General features: G+C 46.8%; 1 protein-coding gene across 3 annotated transcripts in view; it reads left to right on the top strand.

The window, feature by feature from the left end:
- TCF20 (transcription factor 20) overlaps positions 1-26799 on the top strand; it is a 104014-nt gene that overhangs the window by 17670 nt on the left and 59545 nt on the right. The window lies entirely within an intron of this gene.

The following is a 26799-nucleotide window of genomic DNA, read 5'->3' on the forward strand; positions in this document are numbered from 1 at the left end:
ACTCAACCTGCTGAGCCGCCCAGGCACCCCAGTTCCCAGGTTTCTGTTATCGCTGGTTCATCTCCCAAAAATTTACTTGTTTTAGACAGTTTATGGCAAATATAGCAGCAAGATAATTTATGTGTATAAAAACCACTGATCTAACGGCTAACATTTATATATCTTTTATTAAGTGCACAGTATTTATATTCTGTAAGGTCAGTACTTTACCTGTAAAATGGAGATAAAGAGATTCAGGAGAGATTAAGTCATTTGCAAGAGGTCACTCAGCCATTGATAGAATCCAGTCTTGAACCCAGCTCTTTGTGGCTCCAAAACCTCCTTCTCTCTTATAATGTAAAATGTGCACCTTCTAGAAATGCATACTGCCTGTCTCCTTCCTTCCCCACCCACCCGAGCTCAGACAGCCCCCGTGTTCGCACTTGCTCTCTGCCTCACTCTCTCCCTTCACAGCATTTATCTGACATGTTGTCTTTTATCTCTTTCTTCCACTTAAGTGTAAGCTCCATGTGGTAGACCCGGGCCCCTTCCCCTGTCCATCCCTGTTGCCTAGCACTGTACATGGGACCCAGTAGGGGCTCACATATTTGGTGTGGAGAGTCTGTGCCATAGGTCCTATCAGTCTGTACGATGTGCCTCTAATCACTTTTGTAGGACAGACTCTTAAATTATTTTCCTTTTTAGTTAGTGATTTAAGCAAAGGAGTTCAAAGATGCGTCCCTAGAGGAGATGCTGAGGAGCAGCTGAGCAGGAGACGAGGCTGCTGTGGAGAGGAGAGCTGGGAAGTGGTTCGAGTGAGGGAGTGGGAGACCTGCCTGCGCTGCTGTCATGTGTCCCGAAGGGTGACTCTTCCTTATTCCCCAGTCCAGCTTCTAACCACTGCAGGATAGCGTCTGAAGCATAGCTCTTGTCATGTCCCTCTCAGTTGTGTGCCGGCTTAAATGTGGAGGCCTTGCCTTGCTCAGGGCTCTGGAGGAGGCCGCTCCCCTGACCATCCCTGCCTTTCCCGGCCCATCTCCTGGTTTCCCTACACGCGTGCTCTCCTGCGGCTTCCGTGTCCTCAGTCCCGTGCCCGTGCCCCCTGCCTGCGCTCCATCTCTGGAGATGTGGGCTTTCAAGGCCTTTTTTATTTGCTCCTTCTTCCATGAAATCTAACATCCCCTTAACTGGGTGTTTCTCTCATGGAATTTTGTAATTTTCTTATGTATGTTTAATCTTTGCTTTGTATTATACTCTTCTGAACGCGTTCTTGCCCTCCTTCCCCAGTCCTCTCGGAAGGCAAAGACTGTAGTGTCAACATCCTTACATCCTCTGTGGTGCACTGACTATGTGAGCGGACTGTGAATCGTTCTTGAAGTGGAGAAGAACAAAGGTAGACGAAAGACAGAATTAATGGCATTTAGTTTTGGCACAGGACAAGGATTATTTTGGTGGTCAGGAATGTTTCTGAAGAGAAGCTGAGTTTGGGCGCAGGGGCGGGGAGGGGGTCAGTAAAGCATGAAGTCCAGTGGGTCTCCTCTTCTGCGGGAGGAGGCGGGGAGCCAGATGGAGAGATGACTAGAGGAGGAGCAGTTGATTTTCAGAGTTCTGGGATGAGTCCCAGGACTTGCCCTCAGGGTGTCAGCAGTATAGTGAGGGAAACGGACGTGTTAGAACAGTATGAACCTTATGAAAATTTAGCCATGAAGAAGGGAAGACCCTAGAAGACAACGTGTGATTCTGGAAAAGGGGTTGGGGTAAGAGCCAATGACCTTAGCAAGATCAAGGTCCCAAGGTGATGGGCAGAAGGGTTGGCATCGCGCAGCGGGAAGCAGCCTTCGGGTCAAAACTTAGTTGTTCTGTCCCTCTTAAATGAGCGTTACAGAAGGTATCCAGAGATATTTTAGGACGATGATGGTGAAAGGTTAGCTTTTAGTGTTTGAGCTCAGATCTTACAGGAGAAGTAGGTCGGTATTAAACAATAGTGAATTCCGTGTTTGAAACTTTCATAGCGGCTTGTTCAGTATCTCCAAGGTCTGCAGGGCTGGAGACTGAAATTCGTGGGAGGGAGCCAGGACGCATGACGAGGAGCGGGAGAGACCAAGTGATAAAATTGCTCACTCTTGGGTGTCCTGGGTTCTTTTAGACTGAGATGCATCCTTGGGTTTTGTTTTGTGTGTGTGTGTGTTTAAGATTTTAAGGTTTTATTGTTAAGTAATTTCTACACCCAACATGGGGCTTGAACCTACAACCCTGAGATCAAGAGTCACACACTCCATCAACTGAGCCAGCCAGGTCTTCGTTTAATTAATGTGAAGTTCACAAAACACAAAAGTAACCATTTTTAATATAATATATTATTAACTGTAGTAACCATGCTGTACATGAAGTTTCCAGAATTTTCATCTTACAACTGTGAATTCAGTACCCTTTGTCCAAAATAAACCATTTTATTATTTTTAAAATTAATTAATTTGTTTATTTTTGAGAAGTGTGGGGGGAGCAAGTGAGGGAGGGGAGGAGCAGAGGGAGAGAGAATCCCAAGCAGGCTCTATGCCCAGCGTGTGAGCCCGACACGGGGCTTGATCTCACGACCCTGAGATCATGACCTGAGCTGAAACCAAGAGTCACATGCTTAACTGACTGAGCCACCCAGGCACCCCAGAATTAACCATTTTCAAGTGAATAGTTCAACAGGTCAGTGGCATGTAGTCCATTCACAGCGTTGTGCATGTACAATCTCGGTTTCAAAAGATTTTTATGACTCCCAAAGGAAACTCCATGTCCCATAAGCAGCTAATGCCCTCCCCGCCATCCCCGGCCCCTGCCTGGCAACTAGCAATCTGCTGTCTGTCCGTGGGTTGACCTGCTGTGACGACGTCATGTGAATGGAATCATAGGATATGTGACTTTTTTACCCCGCTTTCACTCAGCAAGTTTTTGAGTTCATCCACATTGTAGCATATATCCTGACTTTGTTTGAATACCTGTTTCAGTTCTTAATAGTAAGTTAATAAGGAAGTATCAGTATCTGTTCAGTTACACTAAATGTACCCCACTAATCCCACTGCTGTGAGATGTTTCTAGTTACTCGCATTGCTAGTTAGTGTGGTGCATTTGCTAGAGTTGATGAACCGATATTGATATCTTATTGTTGACTAAAATCCATGGCTCTTTTTAGGCTCGCTCTTTGTTGTATGTTCTGTGGATGTTGATGAGGACATAATGTCCTATATCCACCATTACAGTATACATCATCATACAGAATGCTCTCACTGTCTTAGAAGTTTGTTCTGACCCACCTGTTCATCCCTTCCCTCCCCTTGGGCCCCTGACAACCACTGATTTTTTTTTTTTTTTTAAGGATTTTATTTATTTATTTGACAGAGAGATCACAAGCAGGCAGAGAGGCAGGCAGAGAGAGGGGGGGAAGTAGGCTCCCCGCTGAGCAGAGAGCCCCACGTGGGACTCGATCCCAGGACCCTGAGATCATGACCTGAGCCAAAGCAGAGGTTTAACCCACTGAGCCACCCAGGCGCCCTGATTCTTTTTTTTTTTTTAAGATTAGACACAGCAGGAGAGGGAATATAAGCAGGGAGAGTGAGAGAGGGAGACACAGGCTTCCCGCTGAACAGGGAGCCTGATGGGGGTCTCGATCCAAGGACCCCGGGATCATGAGCCAAAGGCAGACACCCAAGGACTGAGCCATCCAGGCGCCCCCAACCACTAACCTTTTTACCGTCTCTGGTTTTGTCTTTTTCAGCATGTCAAGTAGTTGGAATCATCTGGTTATGTAGCCTCTTCAGACCCGCTTTTCACTCAGCCATGTGCACTTAGGTTAGTTTGTGTCTTTGTGTGTCTCGGTAACTCCTGTTTTTTATCACTGAATAGTATTCCATTGTATGGGTGTACCACAGCTTATATCCATTTACCTTTTGAAGGACGATTCTATTGCTTACGGGTTTTGGCGATTATAAACAAAGCTGCTGTCAGCATTAATGTGCAGGTGTTTGTGTTTACAGAAATTTCAACTCATTTGGGTAAACATCTAGGAGCACAGGTGCTGGATTGTGTGATAAGAATTTTTTTTTTTTAAGATTTTATTTATTTATTTGACAGAGAGACAGCAAGAGAAGGAACACAAGCAGGGGGAGTGAGAGAGAGGGAGAAGCAGACTCCTCACTGAGCAGGGAGCCCGATGCGGGGCTCCATCCCAGGAGCCCTCTGAGGGACTCGATCCCAGGACCCTGGGATCAAGACCCAAGCCGAAGGCAGAGGCTTCACAACTGAGCCACCCAGGCGCCCCCTTGATTAAAATATTTTAGTTTTGTAAGAAACTGTCAAATGATCTTCCAAAATGACTATTAACTTTTTTTTTAGTTGCAGGAAAAGTTGCAATTTTAACCCATTTTTCAGTGTATATTTCACTAGCATTGATTACTCACAGTGTTGTGAAACTGTCACCACCGTCTGTTTCCAAAACCTTTTCATCCCCCAAACAGAAACTGTGCACCTGTTGTACAATAACTACTCATTCCCTCTTCCCCCTGGCCGCAGGCTGTGGTACCTCTAATCTTCCTGTCTCTGTTGAATTTGTCTGTTCTAGGTATCTCGTGTAAGTGGAATCATCCAGTATTTGTCCTTTTGTGTCTGGACACAAAGCTTAATGTTTTCAGAGGTCATCCATGTTGTAGCAGCTGTCAGAGCTTTGTTCCTTTTCATGGTTGACTAATACTTCATTGTGTATATGTCACATTTGACTCATGCATTCATCTGATGGGCACTTGGATTGTTTTTACCTTTTGCCTGGTTTGAATAATGCTGTGGTAAACATTGGCATTCAGGCATCTTTTGTATCTTTGTTTTCAGTTCTTCGGGGTGCATACCTGGAATGGAATTGCTGGGTTGTATGGGTAGTAACTCTGTGTATAAACATTTGAGGAACTGCTAGACTGGCTTCCAGAGGGGCTGCACCATTTTACGTTCACGTCCGCACGCGTGAGGGTCCCAGTTTCTCCACATCCTGTAACACTCGTAATTTCCTGGCTCTTGATCACAGTCCTAGAAGTGGGTGTGACGTGGGATCTCACTGTGGTTTTGATTTGCATTTTCCTAATAATGTTGAGCATCTTTTCACGCGCTTATTGATCATTTCCGTATCATTTCGGGAGAATTATCTGTGGAAGTCCTTTGCTTATTTTTTAATGGTGGTGTCTCATTAGTGTTGAGTTGTAAGAGTTCTTTATATATTCTGGAAACTGGATCTTTATCGGACATCAGATAGGCAGTTTTTCATTGTCTGGGAATTTGGAGTTCTTTTCTTCTAGTATCATTTGAATAAGTTACTTTAGATACATTGGCTTAGATATGAATAAGCCTGTGTGCAGGTTCGAACAATAGTGGGATCCCAGAAATAGAAGCAGTTTTGAATGATTTTGAAATTTGATGCCTGTATTATTATTTACTCACTGTATTTTTTTTTGCCGATATCTTGGAAGCCTATACAGCTCACAAGACCCAGGAGACGTGAAGAAACCAAGCTCGGAAAGCGGTCCCAGCATACGTAAAATACTGTAAACCACTTTATTCCTAAGACAGAGACATTGAGGGTTATGTGTTGAATCATGTCATATTAATTGACAGTCATACTCTAAACACAGAATGATGGGAGCACTGCCAGTGATAGACAGCCTGTCCAGAAACTTCACTAGAACTTTGCTTCAGAAAGGATTCCTCTCGTTTTGTCAACACGTTGGTATATGTATCACCTGCTTCTTTGCAGGTCAGCTTTCCACCTTGGGAGCAGGGTTTTCTACTTACCTTCCAGCCGGTTCCACTCCTACTTGAGTCCCTACGTGGGCATGTGCTGTGTTCTAGAAGCTGTGTCCGTCTCTTTTACCTTCTTGGAGGAGAGGGTTCATTTAGCAATTTGAGCTTAATAGAAGGCAGAGATCCTTGGACTTTTTTTTTTTTTTTTAAGATTTTATTCATTTATTTGACAGACAGAGATCACAAGTAGAGAGGCAGGCAGGGAGAGAGAGAGAGAGAGAGGAGGAAGCAGGCTCCCCCCCGAGCGGAGAGCCCAATGTGGACTCGATCCCAGGACCCTGAGATCATGCCTTGAGCCGAAGGCAGAGGCTTTAACCCACCAAGCCACCTAGGCGCCCCCAGATTTATCATTTTTAAAAATCCCTTATTAGGTATAGGGTTAAGGGGATAATATGAGGAGAAGATTCTTCTTTGAGTTTCTCATGCCAAGGATTTTCAGTCAGATTGTGAGGGACGCTTGACCAGAACTGTAAAAAGAATGGAAATAGCTTCTAGGCCTGGACCATTGGAGAACGTTGGATCCTCTGTATTGTTTCTCCTTCAGTGCCTTTTCGTTTCATTGCTTTTTAGGTTCATTGGTTTTTCCTTTTAAATACTTCTAGCATTTTCTTCTTGCCTTTTCCCTTTCTCCCCCCTATTTTTGGTAGCATGTGAGGTGGAGTGCGTTAGGTTGTGATGATTTAACAGCTGTCTTCTAGGTACTTGACTTTGAACTCCTCACATGCTGGGCACGCTCTGCCTTTCTATTCCCCGTGTGCAGCCCCTAGTAGGACTGCAGTAGGATCTGGGTTAACGAGCTGCAGCACTATGCTTAGAGAGTGGGCCGTGCCATTTTTAGAAGACACTCTAGATTTCTTGAGTCTGTGGCTGGTGTCTCTTCCCTGTTCCGGAGAATTCCCAGCCGTTCTTTTCCATGTCGCTTTGCCCCCATTCTTTTCTCATTCCAAGGCTCCAATTACATGGATGTGTCAGACCTCCTCTTTGTGTCCTTTTCGTCACTTACCCTGTCTCCTGTATTTTTGCCCCTCTCCGTTTTTCTTTCTGGGTAGTTAATTTTGACCTGTCTTGCATTTAACCAGGTCACTCTTTGACCCATCTGTGCTTAGTTGAAATTAAGAACTCAGTGGATGGGTTTATTACCTTTTTTAGTTTGGGTTCTTTTCAAATCTGCTATGTTGCTTTTTTATGGAGTCTTGTACCCTGCTAAATTTCTCAAGCTTGGCTTTTTTAAAAACAGGAAATAGAGTTGTTCTATAATCTCTCAATTCCATTATCTGGAGTTCCTTTGGGTCTGTGACTGTTTTTGATGGTTCTTACTCATGGTGTTTTGTCTGTTCTTATGTTTGTATGTTGAACATAGTATTTGAAACATTATTTATAGAAATAATTAGAGGCCTTCAATGTCTTTTTCCAAGGAGGATTTTTATTTGCTTTTCCAGGTGCTTAAGGGTTCTAGCAAACCCATTAGTCCAAGTGGAGAGTTTTAGATTTTCTGGCCTAACCAGGTGATTTGAAGCTGAATCCATGGGGAGGTGGACTTACTTCCATTTCACTCTTACTCTTGGGATGCTGCCCTTTAGGGCCTCAGTCCACTGATCGGTGCGGGGCAGCCGACAGAGTATCTCCCTATGCAGGGCCCTGGACCTCTTTGGCCACCACTGGCAGATCAGCAGTTGCCCCGGGTCTTAACATCTTTGGATCTCTGTTCTTTTACAGCAATTTCTCACTCCCTGTTACTTTTTTGTTACTTTAAAAAGATACATGCGTATGTTATCCAGTTTCTGTGTCACATTACTTAGTCCATCATTTTTGGTTGCAGAATATGAGACCTTATTTTCTTGGGCTCGTGTTATCCTAACATTCACCTAGAAACAAGTGACCATAAGGTGAGAGACACGACACCGTAGTATTGTTTACACCTCAGTGTGACGCTGAGTGAGTAGGAGATGGCAGAACTGATTGGGAAATCCACGAAGGGTTTGTGGGAGGGTTCTCCAAGAACCGTATCTCGAGTAAGCCAACTGCATGACTTTTGAATCCCACCTCTACCACTCATTAGCAGTATGCTCTTTTTTTTTTTTTAAATTTTTAGCAGTTTGATCTTAATCAAGTAACTGCTCTGTGCCTTTGTTTTCTTGTCCAAAAATGGAAATATTAATTGTACTTCCCTGTAGTTGTACTGATTCAAGTAGTTAATCATGAAAACTTTTATGATATTGCCTGTCTCACAGTAATCACTAGATAAATTTTACCTGTTATTATTAACAATCTAGAAAATTTGTTAGTATCTGATAATTCAGAAAACATTCATGTCATTTGGCTTTTATTGTCAAAATTTGGGATCGCAGGCAATGATGCCTTCTCATCGGCTGCCTGTTCTCTGTGGGCTTATTTCAGTCACTGAAGTTGGTGTTTGCTCATTTCATGCCAGTGGGTCAGGGGAGGGCGAGGCACTCTCTCCTGTACTTCAGAGACCCCGTGGGTCTCCAGCAGTCAGGCCACTGTCCCTCAGTGGGGAGGTAGGTGTGGGGATTGGTCCTGTGGCTGTGGCTCTTGCCTATGGCGTAAGAATGTGCCCTGCTGGCATTTTGATTGTGAATTAGGAGGACTGGTGAGGATTTAACCCTGCTGTGATTTTTATGAATGGGCTGTAGATCCCAGGGTGTGGGAGCTTTCTTAATTAGAGAATGACATAGGAATTAGCTGTCATAGAGTGGTTTTCTATCAGTCAGAGCAGTTTTTTGGCTTTTTTTAGGGTTTCGTTATATTTCATTTGTTTGCTCGACGGACAGCTAGTGCCTCTTCCAGGTTTTTCCCTTGTCGCTTTTCTTTTGCCTGTTTTTTCGTTGGTTCAGACATTTGCCTGGGAGAGTCAGAGAGGATGGTGAGACTAATAATGATCATTTTAATTTATGTGGTACTTAACAGTTACCCGTTTGTTGTGGAACATTGCTGTGTGGCAGTAAGGTGGGTTAACCGCCATTTTTGCAAATGAGTAAAGTGGGACTGGCAGGTTATATAACTTGCCCAAGTCACAGAACAAGTGGCAAAAACCAGGAAGTATTTAAATATAAGCTTCCTGATTCTAAATCTAGCATTTTTCCAATGCATCACTCAGGAGACTATTGAAAACAAGTTTGATAGGGAAAGCAATTGTATCTTGCTAAAATAAAGTTGTGTTTTTGCTCATTTTGCCTGGTGAAGTGAAATTCTATTTTCGAAACATATTTTTCTTGGTATCTTTCTTCCAGACATTGAGTTTGACTGTCAGTGAGAGAGCAGTGCTTGATGCTCTCGTGGTCCTGGAAGTGGTTGGGAGAGGTGGCTGGACGGTTGTGTGTTGGCTGGAGCACAACCTCTGGCTCCTCTCTCTGATACAGCCCATTGAACGAGGCCCCAGTTGAGGAAGGTTTTATGGCTGTTGCTTCTCAGATCTCTTGGGAAAGAGCAAACAGTTTGTAGGAGCAGTTTCTTTTGTCTCTCAGCGCCTGTTACATGTGTACTTGACACCCTCCTTTTTACAATTATGTCCCACTCCCCCCAGTCTCCCTGCATTTTGAAATGAAATGAAAACCTGAAATACAGTCTAGAGCTAAAGCCATTTGCAAAGATCTTAAGGTACTGAAATGATGTCTTTTTATTTCTTAAAGATCCTCCAGCCCCAGATTAATTTGCTGATTTCTTTTTTTAAGAATTAATAAAAATATTTTATTTATTGGGATGCCGGGGTGACTCAGTTGGCTAAGTGGCTGACTTCGGCTCAGGTCATGATCCCACGGTCCTGGGATTGAGACCCGCATCAGGCTCCTTGCTCAGCGAGGAGTCTGCTTCTCCCTCTCCCTCTGCCTGCCGCTCCCCCGCTTGTGCTCGCTCTCTCTGTCAAATAAATAAATAAAATCTTTAAAAAAATAATTAAGAAAAAGATTTTGTTTATTTGAGATAGGGAGAGAGAGCGCACAACCAGGGGGCAGAGGGAGAGGCAGATTCCAAACTGAGCAGGGAACCCAGTGCGGGGCTCCATCCCAGGACCCCAGGATTATGACCTGAGCAAAAGGCAGATGCTTAACTGCCTGAGCCACCCAGTATCCCCCAAGGTTTATTTATCTTAGAGAGTATGAGCATGTGGGGGGTGGGGGCGGGAGGAGAGGGAGAGCGAGTCTCAAGCAGATCTCTCACTGAGCACGGAGCCTGATTTGGGGCTCTGTCTTAGGACCCTGAGATCATGAATTGAGCGGAAACGAAGAGTCTATTGCTTAACCATCCAAGCAACCTAGGTGCTCCTAATTTACTAATCTCTTAAACCACTTCTTTGGAGACTTAGAAGTGACTCTTTAGTTTGGGAGTTGCAGTTTTGAAGTTTGTACCATGTTTGAAACAATCCTCTGAGCTATTTATAGGTGTGGGATTTTCTTGGGTTTTTTGTTTGTTTTTCTGGTTTTTTTTTTTTTTTTAAGATTTTATTTATTTATTTGACAGAGAGAGGGAGATCACAAGCAGGCAGAGAGAGATGGGGAAGCAGGGTCCCTGCCGAGCAGAGAGCCTGATGTGGGGCTCGACCCCAGGATCCTGAGACCATGACCTGAGCTGAAGGCAAAGGGTCAACCCACTGAGCCACCCAGGCGGCCCTGTTTTTCTGTTTTTAAGCAGAAACCTTAATAACCTTTAGAAGGATACTTAATTTATAGATGCGTTTAACAAGAACTAACACACTGCTTCTCAGGATTTTGGAGTTGTGGTCCGTTGGAGGCAGCAGTGCGAGTCGTGGAGTGTGTCAACTCAGCTCAGCTCCTCTTGTGCTCTTCCACGGGAATGAATCATCCAGACGGTGGTCCTCCTGTGCCTGCGTCCCCAGCCACACAGAGAGGACCCTAGAAACTGTAAAAAGGTCCATTGGCTTTTATCTGGAGTGGACTCTCCACATAGAACTCAATCTGGCCTTTTGCTTCATTTGACAGGTTGACCTATGGTGTTGGTACTTCCCATAAAATCAAGTCTTCCTGCTTTGGTCGAGTGCGTTTCTCATTGCTTTGCCCAAGCAGGCCAAGGACACGTGAAAATCTGTTTGTCCCATCCTGTATTTCCTTTCTAGGATTGTTGAGTTATTACTTTTGTTTTCTAATATGTTGATTGGACTCAACTACTGTTCATAATTTCAGATGTGGTCAGTTGGTGTTGAAAGACCTTTTTGCATTTTAGTCACATCTGATTCACTAGCTCATGTGTCTCTGTGTATATGTGAAGTATCTTAATATTTTTGCATTTCTTTGCGCTGAACTTAAAAAGTGCTTTCTTTTGGCACCTGGGTGGCTCTTGTCGGCTAAGCGTCTGCCTTGAGCTCAGGTCATGATCCCTGGGATCCAGCCCGCCATCAGGCTCCCTGATCAATGGGGAGCCTACGTCTCCCTCTGCCCCTCTTCCCTGCCCGTGCTCTTGCTCTTTCTCTCAAATAAATAAATAAAATCTTTTTTTTTTTTTAAGTGCTTTCTTTCAAAGGTGAGAACTTTTGGGAAAAGGTAGCAAATTTTCAAAGCCCTTTAAAACATTTTTTAAAACCTTTTTGATTTATGTTATTTAGTAGTAAGTTGTTTTTATTTATCCGAAATGGTAGCTCTTGTGTTCAGCCACTTCGTGGAAAAGGTATAGATCAGCCTCCCTCCCCTCACGCGTCAACGAGAGGTGGGGCTCAAAGCAGGGAGTGAGGGAGCCGTTGTAGAAACCGTTCTCAGGATCAACCTCCCTCGCAGGTGAAAACTTGCCGTCTCCATCTGTTACCTTAGCTTTTGTCAGAAGGAGAATTTGTATTGCCAGCCTGATTCACCCGGCGTTTGTATGCTTGCTGTGTGCGTGGCAGTAGGAGAGCCGGAGTCCCAAGCAGTGGGGCAAGGAGAGGGTGAAGAGTTGTCAGATAATGCTGACCGAGGCGCGCGCCGCAGGGAGGAGGTGGGGAACGTGGGATTTGCGCTAGACTTTCAAGGTCGGTGGTATGTCAGCAAAACTAGTATTACGCAGGCAGAAGAACCAGCTGGAATGAAGGAAAGGCTGCAGAAGGTGCGTGCGGGGTGGGGTGGGGCCTGGAGAACACAGAACATGACTAAGAACAGGAGAGGTAAAGGGCACGTTCTTTATGAGACCCGGGCTTACATCGCAGCGTTTCTTCTTCACTAATAAGCTGCGTAGCCCTGTGAGAGTTAAGCTTTCTGAGCCTCATTTTCCTCATCTGCACAGTGGCTAATGACTACGTCATGGACTTATTAAAATTAAACGAGACTGTAGGAAATGTCTGCTCTTGATTTTGGCTCAGGTCATGATCCCCAGGGTTGTGAGTTCGAGCCCCGCATCAGGCTCTGAGCTGGGCGTGGAACCTGCTTAGGGTTCTCTCTCCCTCTCTCCCTCTGCCCCTCCCCCCTGCTGGCGTGTGTGCGCTCTCTCTTCTCTCTCTCAAAAAAAAGAATAAAAACTGTATTATATGGCCTGGCATGTAGTGTAAGCCCTCAGTCAAAGTAACTGCAATTGTCAAATTTCTTTGCTATTTAAATGGTATTTCTTGTTTTAAAGTTAATATGCTCATTAAACCACTTCCTAGAAGGTGACTGTCCCCCACAATCCCACCCCAGGGACAGCCACTGTCAAGGGTTTGGTGGCTGTCTCCTTACCTTAGTCTCTGTGCACCTTTTCATCGTGTACACGCATCCCTCGGAGTTACGGTGGGTTTGCTTCCAGACCACCGTGGTAAAGTGAGCCACACATTTTTGTTTCTCAGTGCATATGAAGGTCACGTTCCTGCTGTGCTGTAGTGTGTTAAGTGGACAGTAGCAGGATGTCGGAAAAATAAACAAGGTGCACAGCTTAGTTTAAACAATACTTGCAGCCGGGGGCGCCTGGTGGCGCAGTCGGTGGGCGTCTGCCTTCGGCTCAGATCGTGATCCCAGGGTCCTGGGATCGAGCCCCACATCCGGCTCTCTGCTCGGCAGGAAGCCTGCTTCTCCCTCTCCCACGCCCCCTGCTTGTGTTCCCGCTCTTTCTGTGTCTTCTATCAAATAAAATAAAATCTTAAAAAAAAAAAAAAAAAAACCTTGCTGCTAAAAAACGCTATAAGCAGCACCGGAGCTCAGCCAGTCGTCATCTTTTGGCTGGTGGAGGAGGGTCTTGCCTCCTGGCGCGTGGCTTCTGACTGATGAGGGCAGGGGGTTGCTGAAGGTGGGGTGGCTGTGGTGGTTTCTTTGTGGCGTGTGATGCTGTTTGATAGCATTATACTCACTGTAGAACTTTTTCAGAATTGGAGTCCGTCCTCTCAGACTCTGCCACTGCTTGGGCAGCTGCATGTGTGTCTTGTTCTAAATCCTTTGTCGTCATCTCAGCAGTCTTCACAGCAGCTTCACCAGGACCTTCCGTCTCAGGAAACGACGTTCTTTGCTTCTCATTAGTCTGACGGTGATGCGGCAGCAGTTCCGTCCCGGCCTCAGGCCCCGCTTCGGACTGTAGTTCTCTCGCGGCGTCCGCCGCATCTGCATGATCTCTCCGCTAAGTCTTGAACCACTCAGAGCCCTCCGTGATCGTGGGTTGGAATCAGCATCTTCCAAACTGCTGTTCATGTCGCTATTTTGACCTCTTCCCATGAATCATGAATGTGCTTAAGGGCATCTAGAATAGTGAATTCTTTCTAGAAGGTTTTCCATTTACTTTGCCTCAGTCCATCAGAGGGATCACTGTCTATGGCAGTTAGAGCCTCACGATACGCGTTAAATAGTAAGACTCGAAAGTTGAAATGACTCTCGATCCCTGGGGTTCGGCATGGATGCTGTGCTAGCAGCATCGTGAGCAACATTCGTCTCGTAGTACCTCTGCATCAGAGCTCTTGGGTGACCAGAGGTACATGGTCAACGAGCGGTGATACCTTGAACGGAATCCTTTTTCTCTGAGCAGTAGTTCTCGACAGTGAGCTTCCGATATTCAGCAAACCGAGTCGTAAATAGGTGTGTGACGTCCAGGCTTTGTTGTTCCATTTAGAAAGCCCAGGCAGAGTAGACCTAGCATAATTCTTAAGGGTTCTAGGATTTTCAGACTGGGGAATGAGCCTGGGCTTCAGCCTGAAGGCACCAGCCGCATTAGCCCCTCACAAGAGAGTCGGCCTGCCCTTCGAAACTTTGAAGCCACGCATTGACTTTCCCTCTCCAGCTGTGGCCGTCCTAGATGGCATCTTCTTCCAAAGTAAGGCTGTTTGGTCTACATGGAGAACCTGTTGTTCGCTGTGGCCACACTCATTATTTCAGCTCCGCCACCTGGAGAACTTTCTGCAGCTTCCGCATGCCCACTTGCCTCACCTTGCTTGCACTCTGCTGTTGCGAAGAACAGCTTCTTTCCCTAAATCACACGAACCCACCTGTGCTGGCTTCAGACTTCTGTGGCTCCCTCCCCTCTCTCAGCCTGCCCAGAATGGAGAGTTTTGCTCTAGATTAGGCTTTGGCTTAAGGGAATGTTGTGGCTGGTTTGATCTTCTACACAGACTGCTAAAACTTCTCCCCTGTCAGCAGGAAGGCTCCTTCACTTTCTCATCCATGTGTTCACTGGAGTAGCACTTCTAATTTCCTTCAAGAACGTTTCCTTTGCACGCACAACTTGGCTGTTTGGCGCAAGAGGCCTAGCTTTCAGCCTGTCTTGGCTTTTGACATGCCTTCCTCACTAAGCCTAATCATTTCTAGCTTTTGATTGGAAGTGAGAGATGTGTGACTCTTCCTTTCACTTGAACACCGAAGGCCATTGTAGGGTTATTAATTGGCCTGATTTCAATATGGTTATGTTTCAGGGAGTAGGGAGGCCTGAGGAGAGGAGGAGAAGGGCGAGAGAAGGAAGGAGGAATACGCAGAAGACACACATTTATTGATTAGGTTTTAGTTTGCCACCATATATGGCCATGGTTTGTGGCTCCCCAGAACAATTACAGTAGTAACATCAAAGATCAGTGGTCACAGATCCCCATAACACATATAATAATGACGAAAAAATTGGAAATATTGTGAGAATTGCTGAAATGTGGCACAGACCTGACGTGTCAAATGCTGCTGAAAAAACGGCCAGGTTGACACCAGCTCACCATAAACCTTCAGTCTGCATAAAAAAGAAAAAATTGAAATTCAGTGCCTGGAAGTGCAACGAAATGAGGTATACCTGTGTTTGCTTTGATAGCCACTGTTCCAGCTTTAGGGTGTTGGGGGTTTGGGAGGCAGGGAAAGGAAGGGCTGCATGGCATGTCTGAGAGGACAGGACCGGGCTGTATGTGTAGTTTGCTGGTAATTAGGAGCCAGTGAAGGTTTTAGAGGCCGAAGTGACTCGGTCGGACCTATTTCAGTAGCAGTGCTGAGATGGAAGTTGGATGGAAGTCTTGTAGGGTGGGGAAGCAAGTATTTGTTTGGCTGTTAGAGCGCCTTGTCCATGTCAGACACCTTTGCTACACGCCTTCAACATGTGTGTCCTAGTTGCAGAAATGAGCTCACACGAGGGAGGGAAGTAAGGACAAGGCAGCGACCAGGCACCGGAGATGGTGTGTGAACGAGAAATGCTGTAGCTCTTCAGGAAGGGCAAGGTCCCAGAGCGGAGCATGGCTCGAAGGCTTCCGTGAAGAGGTCAGACCCAAGCCAGGCCTAGGAGAGTGACTTAGATTTAGGGAACACTTTTGGGAGGAGCAAAGCACAAGTCAAGAGGTAGGAGTACAGGTACTGAATGTGCAGTCTGGCCAGAGTGGTGGGTGTGGGCCGGCCAGTAGTGAGCAGTGTGGTTGGAGAGGAAAATGGCAGTGACCCGCTCTGCCTCGCGGCCCTGATGTCACTGTCCTGCAGTTGCCTTCCTCCTCTCCCTCAGTCTTAGTCATCCCTGTACTCCCAGGCCTGGTGAGGAGCCCGGCACAGAGTAGACACTAAAGGAGACTCGAACAAGTGGATATTTGTGCTTTGTGGAAATGACACACTGGATAGCCTGCTGTCCCCTCACACTCAGGGTCTAGAAGAAAGTCCTAATCTTCATTGTCTCCACTCTCCCTTCCACTCTGCTCCCAGCCAGCAGGCCTTCAAGAGGTCACCTTCCCCGCGCTCCCACAGTGCTGCGTGTTTCCTCCCTGTCCCGTAATTACTTCTGGACACCTGTTTCGGGTCACTCTGCGTGACCCTCCCCAGCCCACCCCCGTCCAGCATGTCACACTCACTCAGCCCTGGGGGCCCCACATTGCCTTTCTCTCACCCCCACTAGCTGCTTTTTTCCCTTAACTCTCCTTCTGTAGCTCTTTCCCTCTTTCACAACCTCTAAGTGCTAGAGTGACTCAAAGATCGATCCTGTACAGAATCCCTGGACCCACATGTGGCTTAAACCTTTTTTTTGACCAAACCAAATGCCAGCCTGGTATACACGCCCTGCCCTCGCCAGTGCACACAGACACAACTGAAACAGGAGTCTCTCAGAACAGTTCCTCATCTCACTCTGGCCCATGGACTCTGTTATTTTCCATTTTAAGTGCTGTTCACGACCCACTAAATTGATTTCACAACCTTCGGTTTGAAAAACCGCTCTGGATGATCTCATCTACTCCTTTGGCTTTAAATACGGTCTTTGCGCTGAGGATGTTACCATTCGTATCTCCATCCCCACCTTTCCCTGAGGTCTAGATGTGCCAGCTGTCTACCTGACATCCCCACTTGCATGTCCACCAGGAACCGCATAAGGAACCTGACCAGCAGAGCACCCTTGATTCCCGCCCCCCTTGATTCCCTTGATTGACCCCGTTGCGTCCCGCTCCAGCCACGGCGCGGGGTTCACAGTGGCTCCGTCGAGGACGGTGCTGGAATATAGGCTCCGGGGCCCGCTGCCAGGGCTCAGACCCAGGCGGCCGTCGGACAAGCTGGGAGGCCTTGGGCAGTTCCGGAAGTGCTGTCTGCCTCCTGGTCTTCATTTTAATACGGCGGCCTTGCTGGCTGTCCCCTCCCGGTGGGACTGAAGTTCTACCTGCAGAGGCCGTGGGGCGCGCTGGCACGTGCCGGCGCTCAGGGGTGGCGGTTGCTGCTGTTTGTGGTCGTTGTCGTGTCCCTCCTGCTCACTTCTGGTCCATTCACAGTTTCCTGTGGCTCCAGCTTCAGAACCTGCCCTTTCTTTGGCCACATATCAGCATCTCCATCAGCGCCGCATGCATCTGGGCGGCCGGCGTCCCTCCTCCAGACGACTCGAGTAGCCTCTTAACCAGCTCCCCGCGCCTGCCCTTGCCCCTCCCAGAGCCTGTTTTCCACAGAGCGGAGTGGCCATTCGAGAATTGAAACCAGAGTATGTCCTAATAAAATCCCAAGTTCTTGCACGGCTTGCGGGGCCCCTTGTCAGTACTTTCCAAACTGTGGCGGGCACGTGCCTTGCTGCGCAGCTCATTACGTGCAGATTCCGACCGGCTCGGCCCTCAGGACCTGAGCCTCTGCCTCTCCAGCGAACACCCCCTCCACAGTGGGCCCCATGTAGCAAGGCCTGTGCTCGGGCCCCTTTCTCTGGCTGCCTCTCCCTCTGAGCTTTGGCTTTTTTTTTTTTTTTTTTAAGATTTTACTTACTTATTTGACAGAGACAGAGAGCACAAGCAGTGAGCAGAAGTGGAGGCAGAGGGAGAAGCAGGCTTCCTGAGGATCAGGGAGCCTGATGCGGGGCTCAATCCCAGGACTCCGGGATCATGACCTAAGCTGAAGGCAGAGGCTTAACCAGCTGAGCCACCCAGGCGCCCCTGAGCTTGGCTTTTGCCACTTGGTTTTTCTCCCCAGCTCGCTCTGCCTCTGGCCTTGTGCTCACCTTGGGGTCTTTGTGTGGCCTCTCCCTGAGCTCGTCAGATCCCTGCCACACCTCCCGTCCTTTCCTTTCCATCCTTCTCTCCGTCCCTTCGACCTCCCTTATTTCCCTCTTAGCTTCTCCCGGTCCCTGGCTTACACGTGTCTGTTGGTTGTTTCGTCTCTGCTTGAGTGCAGTTTTCAGAGAGGGGTTGGGACTTTGCCTCTTCTTTAAAGCCTCATCCTTAGAACCTAGAATTGGTGCCTGCGATGTAGTATTTGATCAGGTGTGTATCGAATGATGGACATTCCTATGTGTAAATGTTTCCCCTGTTAGACATGGGCTCTTTGAGGACAGGGACTGTCCTTACGCTTTCTCTTTCCCCCCTTCTTAGGTCTTTATCTTGAATCCTCGCTCTGGTCCTCTCTCCTTCACGCTCAGAGCTTCAGCTTCAGTGTTAAATGACACATGACTATAGTCTGTCTCTCTTTTTAAGTCCCTACCTTAGTTAATGTTTTGGTATGTATCCTTTCTAGCTATTTTCTGCCCTTGTTGGTTTTGTGTTTGGTTTTTGTTTTTTTTTTAAGATTTTATTTATTTATTTGACAGACAGAGATCACAAGTAGGCAGAGAAGCAGGAAGAGAGAGGAGAAAGCAGGCTCCCTGCTGAACAGAGAGCCCGATGCAGGGCTCGATCCCAAGACCCTGAGATCACGACGTGAGCTGAAGGCAGAGGGTTTAACCCACTGAGCCACCCAGGCGCCCTGCCCTTGTTGTTTTGAAATTTATCAGTAATGAAAGAAAAGATGGAGCTTGCTTCCGGTATCAGGAGAACTCTTGGCAGAATAATGCAATGAATTGTTCGCCTTACAAAGGGCAAACTCCTGGGCTGTTTCTTTTCTACAGTTGAGGAAACTGAGGCTTTAAGAAGTGAGTATTTTGCTCAAGCTCTCACTAGCAGTGAGCTACAAAACGAGGTTCAGAACCTGACCTGTCTCGGTTCAGAGTCCGTGCTGCCAGGAGAAGGCAGCTTCTGGAGAATGGACATGTGAGCGGGTCTTCACAGGAGTCTGGGTAGGCAGGTAGTGGAAGTGGGTAGGGTCCCAGCATTCCACACATGGGTCACCGCTTGGGCAAGGACCTGGGGGTCTGAAGCACACATGGGGAAATGGAGAGAAGTCCAGTGGCCCTGGAAGTAGTGTGCAAAGGGAGGTCACGAGAGATGAAGCTGGAAATTCTGTTGGTGTCAGAAACACTAAAGGATCTTTAGGGATCATGAGCTCTGTGGTACATTTTCAAACTGGTCAGATGGGAACCAGAATTTTACTTGCAAAATATGTCAAACATAGAAAAGCATCTAGACTAATAATGGTGCTTGTGTACTCATCACCCAGCCCTCCCTCCACTTAGATCCATGCTCCCAAACACCAGGCCTTTTTCGCGTCTGTTGTTGCTAAAATTTATCAATATTGGGCGCCTGGGTGTTTCAGTGGCTTAAGTGTCTTCCTTCAGCTCAGGTCATGATCCCAGGGTCCTGGGATCAAGTCCCACATCGGGTTCCCTGCTCAGCAGGGAGCCTGCTTCTCCCTCTGCCTGCTGCTGCCCCTGCTTGTGTGCACTCTCTCTCTGTCGAATAAATAAATAAAATCTTTAGAAAAAAATACCTAAAATTTATCAATATTCACACACACAGTTGTAGGAGCTAATTTGGAAAAATTCCATTGTTAATTTATCTAATATAATAAAAGAAAAAACAGCTCAGTTCTACAAAATCTCAGGTTACCCCCTCAGGCTTCTTTGACATGTTTCCTTTAGACCGGAAGCATGTCCCAGCTTTCTGGCACACTCAAGCAGTGTAGGCGTACACCTCGTACTTGGCCTGCCCCTTGGAATATCAGCCATTTTCCCAAGAAGCCTTAGTTTCATTTAGTGAAGAATGACATTTAGAAACCCAAAACTGAATGTCAGCTTGGTTCCTTAGGATTATTAGTGTTTTCTTCCAAAAACAACCATGCCTGTGTGTGTGTGTGTGTGTGTGTGTGTGTGTGTGTGTGAGAGAGAGAGAGAGATTTAGCTTTTTCATTCCCCTGGGGCTTGTTTTTTATGAATATTGTGAAATGAGGTCTAACAATTCCTTTTCTCCCAAAAAGGTAGCATGTTCTCCCAATAGCCTTGAATTTATTTTAATTATAATTTAGAAAAAGTTATGATACACAGCAGAGCAAATATCTCCTGACTTTTCAGTTTTCCACGTTTTCTTGACTACCTTTGCACATTTTCCTTTTCCAAGCTGTAGAATTTATTTATCAAAACCTGTGGGGGCACTGCCGTGCAGAGGCAGTGGGCGGTCCCATTCCTGAGGAGATGCCGGTGCAGGGGTATGAAGGGCGGGGCTGCAGAGTTTGGGAGATTCCATTTCTTACATTGCAGAAGCGTAAATTGATGAAGCAGGTACGTAGGTGTATCTCGAGGACAATGGGAGCCAAGTTTCTGTCTGAGGAGGGAGTCACACACATGGGAAGGTGGAAGGTTAGGAAGGACTCTGAGGGTGTTGGATCAGGATCGGAGGCATCGGAGGCATCAAGATGAACTGCTGCCTCTTCATGGTCTCACCGTGTCAACAGAAGTAGTCATAGGTGCGGGTGTTGATGTACATAATATTTTCTAGCTGGAAACAAGGACATCCCAGTAGCAATGTGTTTATTCACCACAATACTGGCCCCCAGTTCTTTGTTTCTAAATATTCTCCTCCTCCAAAAGGAATCTGGTGTCCTTGGAGAAATGGCTCGTTGCAGGGCTTGGGCAGGGAAAACATAAGATGAGCCCAAGACGTCCCGTGCCAGGAAGTAAGGGAACGTTCAAAGAATGGAATGAGTCAAAAGGGAACAGAGGCCAGTCTGAGGAGGTTTCCACTGGTCAAATCTGGGACAGTTGGAGCATCAAACGATGAACGCATAAATGGCTGAGGAGGGAAATGCCCGCTAATGATGAATAGAGAATCACCGTCTGGCACCCATCGGAGAGGTGGGTTGATTCACATAGGAGTCATTGAGGGTGGTGGTTTGACAAAGAACAAAATACTGGCAAAATCTCAGGATTTCTTTCACTATACACTTATGGGTTACAAAGAGTACGGTAGTGGCTTTGCAGTGGAGAAACCTGGCAGAGATGGATTTTGACCAGGTGACAGTGGTTGGCTCGCCTTGTGTGTCTCCTGCTGTGGTCGATAGCCAGAGCAGCACCGTTTCTCTGGTCTTGCCGCGGGGAGCGTGAGAGCAGAGTCTGGACATTCAGGGTGAGGGCCATCCTATGCGATGGGAGGGGCGTGGAAGTCAGGAAAACACTGAGAAACCATTCCAGGTCAACAGGACACGATGAGACATGACAACTTGTGTTCCTGGAGGGGATCTTGGATCAGAAAGAAAAAAGAAATACTGTTTGGACAGTTTACCAGATTAGATTTGCGGTGTTGATTTCCTGATATGGAGAGTTAGGTGCTGGTTACATGCAAGAGTGGCCTTGTTTTTTAAAATATGCATACTGGAATATTTAGGGTTGACAGGGCTTTATGTCTTCAGCCTGCTCTCAGAAAGGTCAGGAAAAAGCTGATGGGTGTGGGTGGGTAGGTGTGTGTCGGGGGGGTGGATATATTATAGGTAATGAGCGTGTGTCGTTACTAGAGCCAATGACCTAAAACATGAGTTGGGGAATCTTACTGAAGGGAGTGTGTGAACACGGTACTGTTCTTGTACTTTTCTGTACACTTGAAATTATTTCAAAATTGTTTTTTAATATATTACTGAGATTTTGACTGGAACTCTTAGTTTTATGACCTAATCTGGAGACTTGATCTTGGTAAAATGGGTCTCTTTTTGTCTAGATACATTGTGCATTCTGGTTTGTCTAATTCATTGTGTTTCCAGCTCTCCTTTTTTTGGGTCCTTCAGTAAAGTTTGTAATTTTCATCATCTAGCTTTTGCCCATTTCTCCTTTGGATTAGCCCACTGGTATCTTTTTAATGTTGTTGCTATTATAAAATGAGACACTTTTTGCCTCTGAGTAGCAACGCTGATTGCTTTTTTTGACCCTTTTGTCTGGGAAGGTTTAGAAATTATGTACTCAAACAGTCTTTAAATGGGAGGAAAATTCAGTAACATCTTCAAAAGCCCTCAAGCTGGGCAGTTAGGAGAAATCCACTGGGAACCCCGGCTAGCCCCTCACCCTGCTCCTGCCCCTTTCCAAGAACTCTTGGCCATCCTGGCCACAGATGCGATCATCTGAATTGATCTTGGGATGCCCCTGTGAAGATGATGGTAGCCATCAGGTGGGGATGGGACGCAGCCTCTTTTGGCCTAGCCAGGAGCAAATTGATGGCATTTCTGTACAGTCACAGAAGCGTACAGTTGATAGGATGCTACAACCTCGTGGCTGTTTGAGATTGTATCTAAAAATAGGCCTGCCCACTGTGGAGTGGAATTCAGCTGTTTTTAGGCCTGATTCTGAAAAATAGCTCCAAGCTGGTTATTTTTGTGCGCACACTTGCTTGGGCACCACAGCTCTGCGGTGCGCCCGCGGTGTTGGCGCCAGGCTTCCTGGAGCAGAAATGCTGCCTGGCAGGTGCCTCTGCCTCCAACCTGCTCTGGACTTGTGGGCTCTCCTGTGCCTTCCTTTCCTCCCCGTGGCCAGGATAGGGCTTTGCTGTCAGTAGGAACAGATAGAGCAAAGGTGTTTTTGAAATAGGGTGAGGGGTAAATTTTTTAAATGAGGTTAATTAAATTTTAAAGTGATTATTTTCTACACAGACATTAATGTAAATAGAAATGGAAGAGAAGAAAATACATACCACAGTTCTGCCACCCTGAATAGTCACAAGGTTTTAATTTTCATACTGTTCTCTTTGGCTGTGGACCAGATGATGTCTGATTTCGAGAGCGCTATGACCATAATACAGGTGCGCGCCTACAGGCGTCCTTGTTTTACCGAGTCCCCTTTACTGCCCTCCGCAGATTCGTGGCAGATACCGTAGTGGTTTTGTTTTTTTGTTTTTGTTTTTTTACAAATGGAAGGTTCGTGGCAACCCTGCACCAAGCCAGTTAATCAGGGCTATTTTTCCAACAGTGTTTGTTTTAGGATGTGTCTCTGTGTCACATTTTGGTAATTCTTGCAATATTTTGTACATTTTCAGTATTATTATTATGTTTGTTATGGTGATCTGTGATCAAGATTATGACTTGCTGAAAGTTCAGAGGATGGTTAGCATTTTTTTAAGAAGATTTTATTTATTTATTTGACAGAGAGATCAAGTAGGTCGAGAGGCAGGCAGAGAGAGAGAGGAGGAAGCAGGCTCCCTGCCAAGCAGAGCCCCCAACTCGGGACTCAATCCCAGGACCCTGAGATCGTGACCTGAGCTGAAGGCAGAGGCCTAACCCACTGAGCCACCCAGGCACCCCTGGTTAGCATTTTTTAAGAGTATTTTTTATTAAGGTACATACATTGTTTTATTTTTATTTTTTAAAGATTTATTTATTTGAGAGCGGGCAAGAGCCCTGGGGCAGGGGCAGAGGGAGAGGGAAAACGAGAGAAGCACACTCCACACCGAGCACGGATCCCGACACAGGGCTCGACCTCACAACCCCGAGATCATGACCTGAGCCGAAACCAAGAGTCGGACGCCTGACCGACTGCGCTGCCCAGGTGCCCTGGACGTTGTTTCTTCAGACACAGCGCTGTTGCGCACTTCAGACTACAGTCGAGTATGGCCATCACTTTCACGCGCGCTGGGTCAAGCATTCACTGGACTCGCTTTATTGGAACCCAAACCGCAGCATGTCCGAGGTGTGCCTGTGCTCGCTGCTCTTCCGCCCTGGACTGTGGACGGTGCGCGCGTCCGCACAGTTGTTTCGAACCAGTGTGTGCTGTTCTGTTAAGTGGATTTACCGTACTTTGCTTTAGTAATTTTCAAATGATAAAGAATTCGGTTCTTGCCAGAATTTAGGTTGTCCAAAGGACAAAGGAGTGTGGCCCCCAGTGGGCGGTCTCAGCCGGCCTCTGTGGCTGCAGCGTGGGAGCCCGGAGAGCGGGGTTTTTCTCTTCACTCTCCCGCTGCCTTTTTTCTTTTTAGAGAGATCACTGGAGTCAATAGGTTGGTACTTTGGTTTTTGCTTGTTTGTTTTGAGATTTCCCTAGGATAAAAATCTAGTAAACAGAATTACTTAGGTCAAAAATACCAATATTTCTATTACCCAAATGGCTTTTTTAAAAAGTTGTAGTAACGTACACTGCTTTTGTGGCTGTACCAGCTTCATCCACATCTCACCAGATGGGGTATCATCTCTTAATTTTGGGGGGAAAATTGATAAACGTAAGTTTTTGCCTCTAGTTTTTGCTGGCATTCATTTGGTCACGGTCGAAGGTAAATATTTTATCTCAACGTGTTTATTATAATACAGGTTTGGACCCTCAGAGAGCAAACTTTTTTGATCTGTAGCACTCTGGTGGGTTTCCTTTCCTCTGGATAACTGCCTTGCACATTCTGATGAGTCGGTTCCGTAAGCTGCTCTCTGGGCTTCTCGGCCAGGGAGCTGGTCAGCAAGTACTGCTGGCGCCTCCTCGTAGTCTGAAGGCCTGATTGTACTGAGATCTGTCGGCCACTGAGAAAAATCCAGACTCTGCAACTCTGCAAAAAGGACATAGAATTTGAAATATCCAGTCACTGGGCAAGTCTTTGTGCCGGATTGGTCTCCTTAGGAGGATCCCACGTTTGCACGTCACCTAAAACAGCACGGAGAGATCCAAATTGTGAACTCCGAGCAAATTTCAAGATTTCTTTTTAAAATGCTTTCCAGTTTGTGAGTGTCTTGCTGCTGGGTCAAGGCAGGCTTCTGCCAGAATACAGACGGGGTTTTAGGGGTGAGCATTCCATATCTCACCTCTGCGTTTACAATGAATGTGTCACTTGTTCTCATCTCGAGCCTCAGTTTACAGGAAGGACCAGTAATGCTTCTCAGCACGTGGCGAGGGTGAACTGCCTTAACGTGTGTGCAGGGCCGCCTGGGTGGCTCAGTGGGTTAAGTAAGCCTCTGCCTTCGGCTCAGGTCATGATCTCGGGGTCCTGGGATCAGGCCCCGCATCAGGCTATCTGCTCAGCAGGGAGCCTGCGTCTCCTTCTCTCCCTGCCTACTTGTGATCTCGATCTCTATCAAAGAAATAAAATCTTTTTTAAAAAGTAAATGAGAATCAGTTTTACTAAAAACAAAACATGTGTGTGCAGTGCCTGGACCAGTATGGGGCTTGTGTCAAGTCTTCAGTGAACAGGACAGAGCTGTGCAGTGTCGTAAATCTGGCACAAGTGTTTGTCAGGTTTTTAAAAAACCCGGATTTGGGTGCTCCTTGCTGAATTTGTGCTGCAGTGAAAGAAAGAATTTGGGCTTCAGAACTGAGCTGTAGCCTTTCCGTTCCAGTTTATTCCAGAAGAGTGACCTCTGGCAAAATCTGTCATTTATCTGTTTTTTGTTTCCTCATCTGTGAGAAGTTGAAATATACGTAAAGCCACACAGCGGGTGACACATAGGATCAATGGTAGCTGTTATCACATAGTAGCACGTACCTTAGGCTGTGATTAAAGGCAAATATACTTTACTACGTGTGTTTTCACTGAGCAGAGAAAAGCCAGAGAATTCTCTGTTTTTAAGGAAGAGTTGTAGAGAAGATCACGTTTCTGGAGCTCTTAAGGTTCCGAGAGCCATGTGACTGACAAAGGGGAAGGAATTTATGGACCTGGGGATGCTTCAGAGAAGGCTTTGTGGTGAGAAGGGCAGGCGGCCTGGAGGGGACTGAGCAGTCTGTGGGAGCCGGTAGAGAGGAGCAGAAGTTGGGTTGGGAAGATGCCAGAGGGCTTCAGGGCGTGTGGGGAGGGGAACACTGTCAAGACTTGGGTGAAGAAAAGCCGTCCCGTCCTGGGTGACTGGTGCCTGGAAAGAGAACTTGCGGAGCTGTGACTCCCCAGAAAGATGAAAGCTGTGGTGACAAGGGCTGGGGCCGTGAAGCGCCAATGCAGGATGTGGAGAAGTGGCAGGATTAGGTGACATCTTAAAGGGTTACAGGAGGAGATGAGTTTGGGATTATTCTAAAGCTTCTTGCTTGGGACAGCTGAGAGCTGATTGTGGTTTTCCTGGAGGATGGGAAGTTAGGTCAGTTGAGGAAAGAACATTTTTGTCACTGAAAATGAGTTGGTGACAGCCTAAGAATAAATACATTTTGTCATCTTTGTAGAAATTATTCTAGCCACAAGTGACTGTTCTGTCCCCCCACTACTACCTAAAGAGGGCTGGAGGCCTTGTCTTCTGGCTCCGCACGGGCCGTAGAACCACAGCCACGTGGTTGGTAGTGCCGCGGACACCCCCACCCCATCCCTGGCGGCCAGAGCCCAGCACCTGCTTGCCTCTCTGTTTCTGGTATCCCATCCAGTTTTGAACCCTGGGCATTTCTTACTGGCAGCTTGGCTGTGTGTTTTTTTCTGACATTTCTAGGTGTTTTGTTTTTTAGTTCCTCTGGTATGCCATATTGCATGAAATAGAAGTCTCTCACTCTCTGAGTGATAATATCCTACTCTGAAATCCCAGGACTAAGAGAAGAACTATATTAGTCAGGGTCCTGTAGGAAGCAGATGGCACACTCAAAACAGGGTAATTTGAGGAGCATTTAATTGTATCATTCAGGAGAAAGGAGGCTTTCTGTTCCAGGTATGAAGAGTTTTGATAGAGGAATTAAGGGTTTATCCCACTGTCAGAAGAACAGGGGGTTGAGAAGGTCAGGGAACCTGTGCCCGACCAGCACAGGCTTCGGGACCACAGTGAGTGGTTCTCAGGAGCTTGTGGGGAAGCCGCCAAGCATCTGCGTCTGCTGGTGCAGCTCCCTCTGGGGCTACCAGTCTCTCCTTTTTCTTCTGTTGTTCAAATCTCTCTTATGCTCTCTGCATCTGTGCTAGAAAGAAGTTTATGGCAAGTAGCTCCCAGCTTCTGATCTGCGGAGGGGGGCTTAGAAGGAGGGTCGTCAGGACGCCAAGCTGACAGCGGTTCAGAATTGGGTTCAGAATTGCGACTTTTCACAAAGGGGTGAGCAGGGGTGGAGGCCCCAGTGGGGAAGGCAGGGCCTCCTGGGTCAGCGGCAGCAGTTGTTACTACCTCCGGCCTGAAAGGCAAGAAGAGGAGG

The sequence above is a fragment of the Lontra canadensis genome, unplaced genomic scaffold (assembly GCF_010015895.1).
Source record: "Lontra canadensis isolate GAN:19392208 unplaced genomic scaffold, GSC_riverotter_1.0 scaffold84, whole genome shotgun sequence".
Classification (NCBI taxonomy): domain Eukaryota; kingdom Metazoa; phylum Chordata; class Mammalia; order Carnivora; family Mustelidae; genus Lontra; species Lontra canadensis.